We start from the raw sequence: 17,068 nt of genomic DNA, 5'->3' as shown, positions 1-17,068 counted from the left end.
GTGGAAGGATTCTTTGAGCCCAGGGGGCAAGCGTTGCAGTGAGCTGAGATGGTGCCACTGCACTCCAGCCTGGGTGACAGAGTTAGACCCTGTCTCAAAAAAAAAAAAATTAGCTAGATCTGGTGGTGCACAACTGTAGTCCCGTCCACTCCAGAGGCTGGTGGGAGGATCGCTTGAGCCTGTGAGGTGGAGGCTGCAGTGAGCCATGATCACGCCATTGTACTCCAGCCTGGGTGACACTTTCCTAGATAATTTGAGACCTCTGCCCACCAAACAGGAAAGAAGTAAAGAAAAATACTTATGTCATGCTAATTCTTCAGATAATTTAGGCCTGAAGAAACAAAGGAAACCAACTTCACATCCTGGGGTAGGGTGATACAGGCAGAAGTAACAACTAGCATGAAGTCCCTGATGAGAAAATGAGCTCAAGGCCCTTATTTTAAGAGGAGAAACCACGGTCCTGGGTAAGGAAGATTATACAGCAAAGCTAGAGCTCCAATCTCAACATTTTCACTTAAAGTACATTTCTCAGCCAGGCGCGGTGGCTCAGGCCGCCGAGGGGGTTGGATCAAGAGGTCAGAAGTTCGAGACCAGCCTGACCAATATGGTGAAACCCCGTCTCTACTAAAAATACAAAAAAAAAAAAAAAAGAAAAAATTAGCCAGGCATGGTGGTGCGTGCCTGTAATCCCAGTCACTAGAAGGCTGAGGCAGGAGAATCGCTTGAACCCGGGAGGCGGAGGTTGCAGTGAGCCGAGATCATGCCACTGCCTTCCAGCCTGGGTGACAGAGTGACAGTGAGACTCCATCTCAATAAATAAATAAATAAATAAATAAAATAAGTACATTTCTCTTCCTAAAGGAATGAAATGAAATTTCCTAAAAATGAGATGTAGTGTGTATGGATTATGTGATCTACATAAAATCAAATTTACCTACTTAAATATCTTCAATAATTCCCATGATAGAAGAAAAAGGAACATCCTATAAAAGGAGCATTAATAAAATGGAATATCAAAATGTCATGTAGAGGAAGTTCAGTTAGTGATACAGAAAATGTTAATGATGTATTATAAAAAGAGGATTTACAAAGAGTATGTAGTTTGCTTTTCCCTTATGATCCTGCCCAAAAGCTGTTGGTGCATCTGAGCTATGTAGTATATGCACCTCCTAGTGCATATACCCCAGTGGGGTGTATATGGCATATGTTCAGAAGGTGAATAGACTTGCATGGAGTGTCATAACCCTTACAGAGTGAGGAGGACATCTATGCTGGGAGGTGGCCTGATATTGGATGTGGAAACCCAAGCAGAGTGAGGAGGGCTTTTGCACAGAAATTTTGTCTGGTTCAGGGTGTCAGAGTCTGAAAGGGGCCAGGCAGGTGTCCGTGCAGATATCTGCCTGGTAAAAAGTATCATATCTCTTGTAGAAAAAGAAAGTTATCTGTGTAAGAAAAAATAGTGACAGTAGCAGGACATTAGTTATATACAAGGATATTGATAAAATTAGTAAATACATTAAGTGTAATGAGAGCTAGGTTTCTCACCGTCAATGAAAAGAGGTGCCAATAGGAAAAGAGAAAGCTAGAATTAATCCAGTAGTGTTAGATAGGAATTGGAGATATCAGTGTTATCTCATGTTCTAGATCTACAGATAGGTAAGTAGATTAAAATCAGATGTATATGTGTACGTGTGTGTATGTGTGTGTGTGTATGTACACATATTATCTTAGCTTGGGCTGCTATAACAAAATACTGTAGACTGGATGGCTTAAACAAGAAAAACATATTTCCCACACATCTACAGGCTGGTCCAAGATTAAGTTGCCTGACAATTAAGTTCCTGGTGAGGGCTCTCTTCCTTATTTGCAGACAGCTTCCTTCTTGTCATGTCATCACAGGGCCTTTCAATGGTATGTGGACATGGGGAGAGAGATTTTCTCTCTTCCTCTTCATATAAGGCCCCCAGTCCTATCAGATTAGGATCCCACAATTTTGACATCAGTTAATTAATGATTTATTTAAAAAGGCCTGTTTCCAAATGTAAGCACATTGGGAGTTAGGGCTTCAACGTATGAATGGGGGGAGTGACATAATTCAGTTCGTAATATATATACATACATTTTGTACATGTGTGCAAATGTACAACCAGCACCCAGATCTTGACTTCTAATACTATTTTCTACTAAAAAGAACCAGAACTCCTAGTAAAAAAAAATTACTGACTTCAAGGCTGGAGAAAAAACAATACAAGATGAGCCTGAAATATATTTGTGTGAGAAAGTCAAGAAATGCTCAACGAAAGAGAACATCTCCAAAGGATATAGAAGCCAGATTGAAAAGGCTCCCAGTGGCCATTTCTGGGATAATTTCATCCTCAAAATAAATTATCATATAAATTTATTATAATCTATTGAATAAAATAGGAATCTATGAGTCTGTAATAATTAATTAAATAATTATATAGAGCAGAATCTTTATAAGGAACAGTATACTTACATCATTCACAATGTAGACTTTCTCTTCCCTTGGGTTTATCCTCTCTCGGTTCTGGCTGCTGCCCTCAACCCCTTCTTGTTGATATTCCCTGGCCTCTGGTCTCAGCCCTGAGCACTTCTCACACTAAAGAGTCAATGAACAACCAACCTTGAAACTTAGGAGTTCTCCTTGATTCTCCCTTGGCCTAAATCCCTGCATCCAAAAAGTAAACACATTTTACGTTCTTAAACCATTCTTCAAAACTATTTTTTAGTTGCTAAGTTTGTGTTATGCATTTTTTACCTCAAAACTTTTCCATCTATTCCAGCCTACCTACTTCTGCAATAATACAAGCCTAAATTACTGCCTCCTTTCCAGCCTCCCTGCCTCTGGTTTATTCATTCTGCCATTCATTCATCAAGTTTATATTTAACTTCTATTATGCATTAGGACAAGACAGCCAGTTCTCTCCCTCATGTAATTTATAGCCTACTGGTGACTAATGAACTAATTTGATAAGTAATTATAAAATTAACCTTGTAAGTATAATTGTGACACTGATGCAAAGGAGAACTACAAGAGTTATGAGAAGATATAACCAAGAAAAAAATTCTAATCTGGAGGATGAAAAATAATAATCATCAAGAAAGTTGTATTTGGGCACGGTGGCTCACTCCTGTAATCCCAGCACTTTGGGAGGCTGAGGCAAGCAGATCACCTGAGGTCGGGAGTTGGAGACCAGCCTGACCAACATGGAGAAACACTATCTCTACCAAAAATACAAAATTAGCTGGGCTTAGTGGCACATGCCTGTAATCCCAGCTACTCGAGAGGCTGAGGCAGGAGAATCACTTGAACCCAGGAGGCAGAGTTTGCAGTGAGCACAGACAGAGCCATTGCACTCTAGCCTGGGCAACAAGAGCAAAACTCCATCTCAAAAAAAGAAAAAAGAAAGAAAGTTGTATTTTAGCTGTGGTCTGAAAACAATAACGGTTTTTAATGGTGGGATGGTTGGGATAGAAAATTCCAAATAATATACACTGCATGTGCAAAATCCTCAAAGCAAAAAGAAGCAAGGTACATTCTAGAAGCCAAAATAAGCCAGCCTAGTTAAAGAACAACGAGGGAGGGAGAGAGAAGAGGTGGATTTGAGAGATAGCTGGGAGGTAAAATTGACACGAGTTTGGATGCACCGGATTCAGTGTTATCCGGGAGAGAGAGGTATCAAGGATGACTCTTGAATTGCTGATTTTAGCAACTAGTTAGATGATTATGCTATTTGCTTTGAAAAAGAACTGGAGTGATTCCAGGCTTGCAATGGAGGAGGAGGAGAAAGAACATGTTTACTTTCGATTTCAGGTATAAAAACTTTTATCTGCCTATGGAACCACTTAGAGGAGACAAATGGAGCTTGGAGGAGACATGTGATAGACGTGTAAATTTGAGGGCAGCTATTGAAGATAGGAATTTTCAGAGACAGAAGAGTCAAGAAGCTAAAGGAAGGAAGCCTTTCTAAATGCAGGAAGTGATTAAGTCTCAATGTCTGCTGACACATCACAGAGAATAACTAAAATTCATCTATTGGAATTAACCATATGAAGGTCAAATTACTTCAAACTCTTAAACACACCAGTCAGTGGGAGGGCTGGTAGTGGGGGATGCAGCCCTCTCATGCGACATTCCTGATTGACTCACCTCCACCACAGGGCACTTATTCACATTATTTCTCACTGCCCCACCTACCCATGTTCCCTCAGAAATATTACCTTTACTCAAGCCCCGATTCAAATTTCTCCCCTCAAGAACATTTTTGCCTTGTGTTTTTATTTACAGTGCCCATCACTTTTAATGTTCGTTGTGATTTTTATGTATGTGTTATCTCTCCCTATAAAAATATTAGCTCTTTGAGGGCAAGGATCATATTTCTTTCATCGTTGCTTCCACAGTGACTGGCACATGGGATATAAATATGAGTTCAGTTGTACTTTTTAAATTTTCTATTACTCATGAGTTGCTTTTCAATGAATTTCTCATTATCCTGTTTCTCTTTTCATGTGCATTTCTGAAAGAGGCTGACAAGATGTTTCCCAGTGAGCTTTGCCAGGTGTCGGCACATTCGTGAAGTCACCATGGATACAAGTTCTGTTCCTCAATTTTGTAAGTCAAAAATCTTAATTTCACCAGTTAATCTAGTGGTGGCCAGATTCTAGAAAGTATTCACAACAACTAAGTTTACAAATATAAACATATATATATAGATATATATATACACAGGAACACACACACACATATACACACACACACATACACTCCACCCACACACACAAATCAGAAGATGGCATACTTTCATATGTTAAATATTCCAAATTAAAGAATACTTTGAATGTTTATGAAATGTGGAAACAATAATATACACATTAAAATATTTAGCTTTTCCATGATTTTCATATTTGATGTTTTGAAAAAGGAAAAGGCAATGATAGAGAATGCAGAATCCATAGATCCTGTGAGAGTCATGATAAAGTGGGAAGAACATAGTGCATCTGAAATGAAACAAACCAGGGTACCAGTTTCAATTATGGTTCTTAAGCAATTTTTTATCCATAAACTAGGAATCACAAAGCCCACCAAATAGGATTATTACGAGAATTAACTGATTCAATTTATAAGAAGTTCTGAGGGCACTATATAATATGAATACAAGATAAATATTGAGTCTCATTCTTTCACTTTTGTTAATATCAGTATATCATATTATATAGTTTTTTGTAGTCCTAATTCTCCACTTAGATGAGAAAATATTTACTTCCTACCCTCTTTACATTATTTCCCAGCTAAAGTATTATTTTATTTATCAACAGTTTCTGGAATTGAAGTAACAGATTTCAGAAACTCTGGACTAATAGGAAAGCAAACACTATCTTCGTTCAAAATCAAATGTAAATACATGACCAACTGACCCTACCAGAACTCCAAGCCCAAATCATCAAAGCATACACGTTAGAATGTGTAGAAGCTAATGTTGACTAGGAACACTCTGTGTGCAAGTGAATATTCTAGATCCCTTCTATCTAGAGAAACAGATTTCTAGGAACATGTTAAAGATGTGTTAACACAAAATCTCTCAGGCTCTGAGCCTTGCTAACCTACTATGATGGTTAATTTCATGTATCAACTTGACTAGGCCATGGAGTGCCCATACATTTCTTCTAACATTATTTCTGGATGTGTCTGTGAGGGTATTTCTGGATGAGATTAACATTTGGATCAGTAAACTGAGTAAAGGGGATTGACCTTCCCTTTACTATGTGGGTAGGCTTCATCCAGCCAATTGATGGACCACAGAGAACATAAAGGCTTGATTCTTTTGTCTGCCTGTGATGAGTTGGAACATCAGTTCTTTTCTGCCTCTGGACTCAAACTGAAACATCGGCTTTTCTGGAGCCTTGAGCCTGCCAGCCTCCAAATAAGAACCACACCATCAACTCTCCTGGGTCTCTAGCTTGCCAACGGCAAATCTTGGGATTTGTCAGCCTCCATAATAGCAAGAGTCAATTCCATATATATATATATATATATATGGAATATATAGTATATATATGTGGAATATATAGGATATATATGGCATATAGGAGATATATATCATGAACATATATATCTATATATGTTATATATATATAGGCTCTCTTTCTCAGGAGAACTGACTAATATACATATCTTGGGAGAATGAAAGAGTTTGATGAGGGTCCTTCCAGTGGCATAGTTAATGATAAAACTCACTGTAGATTATTGTCAATATTTACTATCTCAACCAGTGCCTCCAGATCTCTTAATTGATGTAGCATGCTAAAAGCATACATTTACTAGAAATATTTAGCAATATTTAGAATCCTTAGTCAGCCATTGAATGTTTTCCAAGGTACACAGGTAAACAAATTTCTGATAGCAACACTTATTGCTACTTTTTTCCCTCTTTGACATATCCAGTTGTAACATGATTTCTTTTTCATATTTGCAGCATTACAGTCATAAGGAAATGTTTAATCCATCTCAAAAGTCCTCATTAAAGACACTGTAGAAACTAAAGCATGTGTTTTTGAAATGCAGTGATTTTTAAAATGTCTCCCCACGCACTCTCTCTGCACACATGGGCACACACACACTTGCACCATCTATAAAATGTTTAAATGAGAAAAGGAGCATATTTTATTTGGAACTAAAATATATTAATCATATTTTATTGAAAATACTTTAAATTTTACTTAATGAGCTTTTGTCAAAATCTGTGCCACACTTTTTTTTCCTTAGTTACTGTGGAAAATTTTTTCTGTAGAAAAAAATGTAAGATGCTACCTATGGTTCATTTTTGCACAATCTTTTGGAATTTTAGTTAACAGATGAGCCACAGTATAAATTTTGTACTAAAACAGGGCTCCAAAGGCAATATGGATTTGAGAAAACTACTCAACATTTTTATATATGTTTCGGTTAATAATACAATCTTTATTACAAAATATAATTTCAAATATGATAAAAGACAAATTTATAAACGTACTCTTTTTCTCTCCCTTATGTTTAAAGGAAAATAAACATCTTTTCTTGTCCTTGTTAACAGATAATTTTCACACAATGGTAAAATCATGATGCTCACACAGATATAAAAATAAACAGTTGTTCATTGTTATTTAACTCAATCAATTTTTAAAAACAGGCAGATATTATAACTGGTTCAAACAAGAAATCATGAACAGATGCATTTATAGATCAGGAATATTGAAGTAAATGTGCAGATGGGTGCAAAACTGTTTTCCCAGAAGGAGGGGAGGGAAAATTGCAGTAAATTAAACATTTCTCCAGAAAGGAAAAATTTCATATGTCTGTAGATAATAATTTTTTTGCATTATTATCAGTTATCTACATTTAACACAGTGGTAAAATAGCTTCCAAAGAATCAGAATCAGATAACATGAAGAGGTATTCTCTAGGGCCTAATAATCTGTAGTTTTCCACTGAAGCACAAATTTTTCTTTACATTCAGAACTGTAAACCGAGTCTGGGTATGGGGGGTGTGTGCCTGCAGTCCCAGCTACTCTGGATGCTGAGGTGAGAAGATGGCTTGAGCTCGGGAGTTTGAGACCAGCCTGGGCAACATAATGAGACCCAATCTCTTAAAAGATAAAAGAAAGCAAATCCTAACCCTGTCTCTACAGCTATCGATGAGCAAAAATATTGGCATTTAAATGTATTTTCATTGTTTGGCCATGTACTAACCAAAAATTTCATCGAGCTTCACAGGGATAACTTAAAGCCTCACCCCTTCATCCCAGCCAGAGAAATATAGCTTTTAAAAGATTCAGATTAATTCTTTTAAAAGACCCCAACTGTTCAAAGTTTATGATGTTGGAGTCAATGGAGCAGGCAGGGGTAGCTGATGGAAGCTGGCTGGAGAGAGAAAGAAGGGAGATGTTGGAAAGACAGAGAAAAAAGGGAGATGTTGATGCCCTCTATCACTTCTCTGCCCATCATTACCTAATCCCGTCTCTAAAAAATAAAAATAAATGTGGGCTTTGTTATTTAGCACAATCATATTTATACAAGAATCTATTACTGTTATATCCAGTAATCCATTTTTTAAAATTGTGGTATTTTAAGATATATGTAACATAATATTTACCGTTTCAACTCTTGTTAAGTATACAATTTAGTAGAATTAAGTGTATTAACATTGTTGGGTAACCATTACCCAATCATCCATTTTTTATTCCATATCTTTCCAGGACATTTTCCAGGGGAAACTGAAATGAAGTAGTAAGAGGAATAAAACTGTAATACATTTGACATAAAGAAAGCTTCTCCTTGTCTGCAGGTATTTTTCAAAACATCAGTCTATCACTAATATATTGCTATTGGGGACATTTCATATGTTCATTAAAATTTGCCTGAAAAATTGGTTTGAAATTGTGAAAAACAATAACAGACCCGGGATCTGGGACTTGTTTGCAAGTATAAAAATCTATTTGTATAAGGCCACCTTTCAAAGCATCTCCAATATGTCTTTTTCCTACTAATATAAAAGGGTGGACCCATTGCTAGACAATAGTAATAAATAATTTTTTTAAATCTAAGACTCCATAACAAAGAGAATATGTGTGGAGGTCTTTGGCTGTAATAGTGTTTCCTGATTACCTCAGTCCAGTCACGTTTAGAACCTGTCATTATGCCCGTGGTTTCCTGCCTATGGTTTTTTCAACATGAATAAATCATTTTACTGATTCATGGGACCTTTTCTCAGCTTGATTCTCTGTTTCCTGATTGGAGTCCACTGCTCCTGAATCTACCTCTATTCAGAGTCATAGAATTCATTAAAAACAACAATAATAACAATAGCAAGCTCTAATGACATGCTAGACCTTTAATTCTCCCGATAACCCCACTGCAAACTTAAGAGATGACATGACTGAGCCTTTGATTGGTTAAATAAGTGGCCTAGTCATAAAACTATTAAGTGGTTGAACTTTAATTGATAGGTAATTCACTCAGGCTTTTATTAAATGTTGGCAGGCTGTCACTGACTAGATGCTAGAGCACAGAGGTAAAAAGATAAGAACTCAGGCCTTACATGGCACAGTTGTGCTTAGAGTCAAATATGGTTAATTAGGTACCTGATGGATCTGAACTGGAAAAATTATGATTTGAGGAACTTATAAGCAGTTTTTACCCTTTTAGGAGAATAATGAAATATCTTTAAGGAAATTATTTACTTTTTTCTTAAAAGTGAACTTTTGATGATACTTTGTAGACAAGAACAGATAAAGCAACTCCCTATAAATTATTCTTACAAGTCCTGATCATTGATAAGCTGGTTTAAAATCAGATGCTTTGAATCCACATATAAATTCAAATTGCATGTGCTCCCAATATTGAGAAAATCTTTTGTACTAAAATTTGAATTTAGATCAATCTGTAACTGAAGATCATTATTTGTTCCCGAGATATCTATGTGTTTTTGCCCAAGAAGTTCCCGAAAGGCTATATTTGTCTAAATCAATAACAGGTTGGACACACAAAACTGACCTCTTCTGCTCATAACACAATGAAGTTTCCAACAAGGAATTGGACTAGATTTGGAGAAAAGCTACTCAGAGTAAGTGGTTTTTGACCTAAGAATAGTATTATTAAAGGCTGGATAATCTGGGTTTTGGATGCTTAATGTGAGCTATTGTGAGTGTCTTGATTAGTTCTTAGTGTTGAGAGCACACTTCCTGGAACAAAAAGAATAGTCTTACACTCAGTCATCCAAGGCATTGGCCTCTGACTGGAAAATGTTTATTGGTCCAAGAGCAGTTGGGCCTAGATGGTAAGGTGTAGAAATGACTGCAGATTCACATGGGTGAAAACAAACCCTACATCTCTTGAAGCATGCCAGCAATAGGTATGGACTTTGCAAATAGGGTTTGTCCCGCGGGCTCTAAAACTTCAGGAGGAGCTTCTCATTCTATGCCATACATTCAAGTATTCCCAGACCTTCAGCCAAACTTGGTTAAATTTTGGAGCTTAATTTTAGTTGTGCTATGGGGAATAAGGAGCATTGCTTCTTCCACAAGGTTAGAATGGGAATATCTGCAGAGGTACCATCAGATTTTGGGTGTTCCTGAGGGAAAATAATCATAGATTTGTACATGTTTCTTTCATTTGCATATTTCATGACAATAATTTATTTAGGTTTCTTTCATGTGCTTATTTCATGACAATTATTTATTTAAGTTTGTTTTGAAATGTTTATTATGTTTTTCCGCTAAGCAGACTGCAAACTCCTTGAAGGAAATAACCATGTATCTGGTTTACTGTTGAACACCGATGGCCTAGCACAGTGACGAGTACAAAAGAAATGCTCAAAAAAACTATTCCTTAAATAAGACAGAGTTATTGAGAGCAAAGGCAGCCGTAAGATGACAAAACAAGAAATCACTGGAAGGAAGAGAAGAAACTAAAAATGAAGTTTGCTTAATTTTGGAATTGAGATGGATAAATGTGCATAGGGATTTTGATTACCAAAAACAACCAGAAAAATCAAGTCATAGTTCAGTGTAAGTGTGCATCTATGAGTAAGGGATGAGTAAGGGATGACATATTGCCACTCAATAAATTTGAAGGGCCGGTGGGAATCCCAAAAATAAGATGCCTTTATGAAGTCATTGCCTGAAATGGGTCACGTCACTGTGTTTGTGGTAAATATGCATATGCATGAGCCTAATAAATTTCTTAGTCCTCATATTATATACTTATCCTTAAGGCAAGGGCCATTTTAATAATCATAATTAGTAGACAGCATGAACTAGCTGGTTTAAGATAATGTGTTTTTTTTTCTTTAAGGAAGGAACTTAAGAGAGTTTCCACTACCTGTGTGAAATAATTACTAAAATTCATTATTCTATTGATCTAAAGAGTGGGATTATGACATTTTACAACCCAGTACAAAACCCTTTTAATATTTTCATCAATAATAGAGTCAGTCATCAAAAACTTATCATCTGCGACTAGGCGCGGTGACTCATGCCTATAATCCCAGCACTTTGGGAAGCCAAGGCAGGCAGATCACCTGAGGTCAGGAGTTCAAGACCAGCCTGGCTAACATGGCAAAACCCTGTCTCTAATTTAAAAACCTAAAAATTAGCCAGATGTGGTGGCACACGCCTGTAGTCCCAGCTACTCAGGAGACTGAGGTAGGAGGATCGCTTGAAACCAGGAGGTGGAGGCTACAGTGAGCCGAGATCGCACCACTGCACCCCAGCCAGGGCAACAGAGTGAGACTCATCTCAAAAAAAAAAAAATGATTTATCATCTGAGGTCAATGCAAGGGTGCTTTACATGCTAGCAAGTCATTCCCTATTCTAAAACTATAATGATAAATTCTAATGTGATTGTTTGGCCATCAAAGTTCCTGATTTTAAAAGTATTAATCTAGAATAATGGTTTTTGCTTTGTTTCTTATATTTCTTCCGAAATCTAGACTCTCATTATTTACAATATGGATTTAGCTGTCAGTATCTGAGCAGCAGCAGAGAGCAATTGATTTTAAAATTACAAAAACATGAATAAAAAGATTAGGTCTCATCTGTCCAATTTCTAAGCAGTTTTACAGAGAATGATAACTGTAAAGGAATTAACATCAAGGGCATTTGTTCCCTGAGTCTTTAATTCATCTTCGTTGTTGGAGGCTGCCTTGTAAACTAAATTGAATGCATAGGTGTCTGCTTCTTCAAATCTGGACAAGTCAGAGCTCTTCTGCAAATGGCATCTTTATTGTCTTCATTTTAGCTGTTTCCTCTTTCTTTTTTTTCTTTTTGTCACATATATTTGTTATCTCTCCAGTAATCAATTGTGCCTTCCATGCTCTATAAGCTAAATCAAGAAATATGATTTGGTAGATTACACAAATGGATTGCTTTGTGCAAGGTAGAAAGCAGGAATTTGCCACCTCCCTTAATAGATTTTTCAGAAAACTTATCCACAGAAGAACATTTATTTTCCGTGGCTTAATCTTCTTAAGGGTATCATCAGCATTCTCAGTAATTACCATACTTTAGTTCACTTGTTGATTGTCTTTTGTACTTTTTAAGGAAGAACAATACAGCCTGTTTTCTATTGTGTTTTCCTAGAGCAATTCTGTATCTTTAGACTAGGCTCCCAAATATCTTCTTGAATACAAAGGACTCTATTCTTCCATTCAATGTGAAAAACTTGTACAAATAACTACCCATACACATCACTGGATTGTGAGGAATAAATAGCTCCCTTAAAATATCAAACACATAATTTAAACTTACTCGCATCAATCATTTTAGATCTGTTATCACATTTCAAACATTTGAATTGGAAAATTCAAGTAATAATGTTACAAAATATTAAAGTCCACAAATTTCCAGAAGACTTGACATATTTTTCTAAAAGTTTTAATTATGACAGAATTTATACCTTTTTAATTGGACTTGAAAATGACTCAACAGACACCTTATCCCATTTGTGAATTTGTAATCCTGCAGCAAGAGAAAATTGAATTGTGCCCCGAAGAGATATCTGGTCAGACACAATTGTATACATTTTTAACATGTTGACAATATTATTCTAAATTATCATGCATTTATCTATATTCTGCATGCTTTTATATTAGTTGATATGTAATTCAGTACTTATATTTCAAGGATACTAAATTTGATCATATTTTTCTATGTAATTGTTTAAATAAGTCTGATTAGGTTTGTATTTCTATTAGAAAGCATATGTTTGAATAATAAAGCAAATATTAGAGTAAACATTATGTTTAATTTTTAATTGTAGGAAGTCATTTATAGCCACTAAAGGTTGTTGCAATTTGTCTAAATAGCTATATTACTCTTGGCTGTTTTAACTTTCATTTTAAATCAATTGTAACATCTGCTTGGTTTCCCAATACCATGAGTAAAATAAACACTTTATTTAACATATTGTTCATGATTACATCTGCATGAGAGCCATAATTTTACCTTTTATCTGAAAATTATTTTTAACAGAATTTGCTAAACCAAGATCATTGTCATAAATTAGATTACCCAGAAGCAGATGCTAAGGAGGAGGCTGGAGTATAAGATGTTTCTTAGAGAGTAATAACTGTGAAAGGGAAAGAGAGGAAGCAGAACTGGGCTGCAGAACGAGTGGAATTGCCAAGCAGTTCTAACATTGCCTTTGCCAGGCCAGTGGTAGCCCATTGAAGAGTCCCATGCTGGCCGTCTACCTCTCCTGCCTTAGTCACACGATGCAGGCTTCCCAGAGAAGGCTGTGACCTCAGCCAAGGAAGCTCCCTACCCCTAAGACAAATCCTGCATCCTCCTTCTTTCTCTTTTACACGTATAAATTTGCGTAAAGGATACCTGCAAACCATCGCATAACCTTTGACTTGCACTTTTTGGGTGTTTCAAAAAGCTGAGTGAACCAGCACAGGAGTTAGCAGGAGTCCTCCTGGAAACTATTTCTACATAAACTGCTAGGCCAGCAGTAATACAACTGCACTTGGAAATGACTTAAAGCACGTAAACACAACCTCCTAATTCCATGCTCAGTGTATCGCCTTAGATCCCAGAAATGCTTGTAGCCTCCCCCAGACCACAAGCACTAGGGAGTGTTAAATAGGAGAAGCAATGTGACTTATCCAATGGCAGTTTTTTAAAAAATCTTACATTTGCTAAAGTCACAAAAGCATATACCCATATGAACACATGGCAAGGGCTCCGAAGGAGCTTACCCTGAAACTGAAGCATCATTTTCTTCATAGCAAATCTATTTCTAAGTATATGTGTGAGTTCAGTGTCATAGGGGAGTACAGAAGATAGAGTGACTAATACCAGGAAAACTTTACCAAGGAGATGATATTTGCTCTTGCTAGGAAAAGAGAAGGCAGCAGGTAGAGAGAAAATACTGGACTTACAAATCAACAGGAAATACGTATAATGAGTGTAGCTTTAAAGACCTGGTTTGGATAAACATTCTAAATTTGAATGCTTATCTCAATCTCTAGATGTTTTCTGAAAACCAACTACATTTAGAAAGTAGGAATGTAAATATTCTGAGAATAGCTTCTCTCATCAGACTATTTCCTCTGTGAACTTTTGCCTGAAGAACAAACTTGCCTTGCTTCCCAGTAGGTATAAAACAAGAATCTGGGCTAGGCTTCTCTTAAAGGAGATATAACAAGCTATCAATAATATTCCATATGTAATATTGATCAAGTAAAACAGTGTATCGCTTTAATTCCTCTCCCAGACTCTCTTTACTTCCCATTCTCCCTTTTATTTCCCCTTCATTTTTAATGCACCCGATTAAATAAAAATTCCAATTTTCCTCCCTTCCCACCCTTTCCTAATATGGCCTCTGGAAAATCTCCTTCAGTAAAGAAAATCCTATATGTCCTTTATATCTTCCTGCCATAGCTTTGCCTTAATTGAGATCTGCTTCTTTTTCCTATTGAGAAAGATTTTTTTTTTAGCTCCTAAATTTAGGGCAACTGTACAGTTTATCATACTAACTGGAAAATTTCAAAGAGTGAAAAGCGTGGTGGTGGAGGGGGTTCTGTTTATCATAAGGCTGGGATCATAGGCATAAACCTGAACTGCCTGGGACAAACCAAGATGTCTGTTACTCTACCTTAACCACAAACATCATGGAGTTAGAGTTCGGTCAGAAAAAAAGAAGTATAAGTTTCTTAAATCTCCACTGTCACTTCCAAAATATTTTTTCACTGTTATTTGACAGTTCATCATCCAGATAACTGTATTGCCAGCCTAGAGAAATAGGGGTCAGCAAGCTGCAGCCTACAGGCCATGCCTGTTTTTATTAATAAATTTTTATCAGAATACAGCCACAGTCTTCATTTACATGTTGTCTGACTGCTTTTAGCTACGGTGGCAGAGGTGAGTGATTGCAGCAGAGCAGAATGGCTCCATGAAGCCTAAAAGATTCACTCCACAGTCCTGTAAAGAAAAGTTTGCTGATCCCTGGAATATACTGTAAGTGGGGGTCTGAGCATGTATGTGTCTATTGATCTTACTCATCATGTATATCAAAACAACACATCAAGCACAGAGTAGATGCTCAGTATTTGTTTTATAAATAAATCAAAGGTAAAATAAAGCTACAATAACTAATATGCATGAACAGACTGGTCTATTGAACAGAAAATGCAAAGTCTCCCTGATAGTTACCAGTATTTAGTATAGGTATTTAGTATTTAGTAAATTTTCTACAAAAGAAAAAAATGGCTTACAAAGTAAATAAACTTGAAAAAAATTAAACTGTTAGGAAAAATTATATATTTACATTAGCTATTTTGTGTGCAGAAAAAAATATTTTCTAGTTACATTGGAAACATCTGCCACCACGCTGATGCTCTCCTCTTTGAACTGCAGAAGTAACTCTGCGCCTCTGCTCTGGCTTGAGCTCCTCCCTGTTCCAGACACTCCGGCTCTCACTCCACTCATTTTGTCTTCTTTCTCCAGGATTTTCCGTCTCTAGCCCGCCTAACTCTTACTCAAGAGGCAATGGTTACATACAAGGGCTCTTGAGTCAGACTTCCCGGGTCTGATCCTGGCTCTAACTCTAGCTAGTTAATCTTGGGCAAGTTTTTAACCTCTCTGTGCTTTACTAGGCTTGTCTTAAAAATAAGGAGAGTTATCTCATGGATGCTTCAAAAATTGTTTTGTGAGAAGGAAACACAACGCTTCACATAAAGTGCAAGAACACTAACACATAATTAGCACTTGATTTTTTAAAAATAACCATAAAAATAAAATTGTATTTAAGGCTAACCTATCTTTAAAAATCCAAATGGTGTATGACTCTATATTCCTCTTTATATGCCCTTCCTTTCTCAGACAAGTTCTTTGAAAGAGTAGTCCTAATAAATTCCAATGCTCCTTTTTACCTTCATCCTTCCAACAAACTGCTTTTCTCTCAAGGATCCCTGATGATCTAATTTCCAGCATCAAGGAAAATGTTTCAATGCACATTTTTAAATAAACTGCTGTGTTTTCCTGTTAAGTACTAGATCCTTTTGAAATTCTCTTCTCTCTTACCGTCTGTGAAAATCATTTCTTTTGATGGTGTACTGAACTATCTGATTAGTCTTGGTCTCCTCTGTGAGCCCTTTTGCCTCTGTTAAAAGATGGTTAATCTCCAAAGTTCTATGTAAGTCCTCCTCTCTTATAATTCTATTCCCTCTCACTGGAAGATTAGATGAATGCCTCTGACTCTGTATCTACATCAGAGGATATATCTTTCGATCTCTGGAGTGGCATGTGCAAATGCTTCGGTACATATCTAATTGCTTACATCACAGAGGATATATCTTTTGATCTCTGGAGTGGCATGTGCAAATGCTTCTGTACATATCTAATTGCTTACATCACAGGTCTTTTACAACCATCATATCCAAAACTGCACACATCATCTTTTACCTCCACCCAATATTGCATACTTTCTTTAATGATCCCATTAGCTACCTAACTGGTCAAGCCAGAAATCCTGTAGTCCTATTGCTCCTTTAGTTCTATTGAAGGAATTTGATCTAGAATGAGAAAACTGTGTATTTTGAAGCCAAAACAATCTGGCTTAAATACAGCTCTTGGACTACTTAACTGGTATTCTTTGGCATGTAAAAAATATTATTTGATCTTCAAGTTCCTCTTCTATAAAAATGGGGCAGTATCTGGGTGCGGTGGCTCATGCCTGCAATCCCAGCACTTTGGGAGGCTGAGGTGGGTAGATCATCTGAGGTCAGCAGTTCAAAACCTGCCTGACCAGCATGGTGAAACCCCATCTCTACTAAAAATAGAAAATTAGCCGGGCGTGGTGACGCATGCCTGTAATCCCAGCTATGCGGGAGGCTGAGTCAGGAGAATCTCTTGAACTCAGGAGGCAGAGGTTGCAGTGAGCTGAGATTGGGACATTGTACCTCCAGTCTAGGCAACAAGAGTGAAACTCCATCTCAAAAAACAAAAAAAAACAGTGGGATAGCAATACTAAATTCACAGATTTGTGGAGGGAGATTGAATGGTAATCTGC

Source organism: Colobus angolensis, unplaced genomic scaffold (genome assembly GCF_000951035.1).
Source record: "Colobus angolensis palliatus isolate OR3802 unplaced genomic scaffold, Cang.pa_1.0 Scaffold74, whole genome shotgun sequence".
NCBI classification, from domain to species: domain Eukaryota; kingdom Metazoa; phylum Chordata; class Mammalia; order Primates; family Cercopithecidae; genus Colobus; species Colobus angolensis.
Note: the sequence above shows the minus strand (reverse complement) of the source record.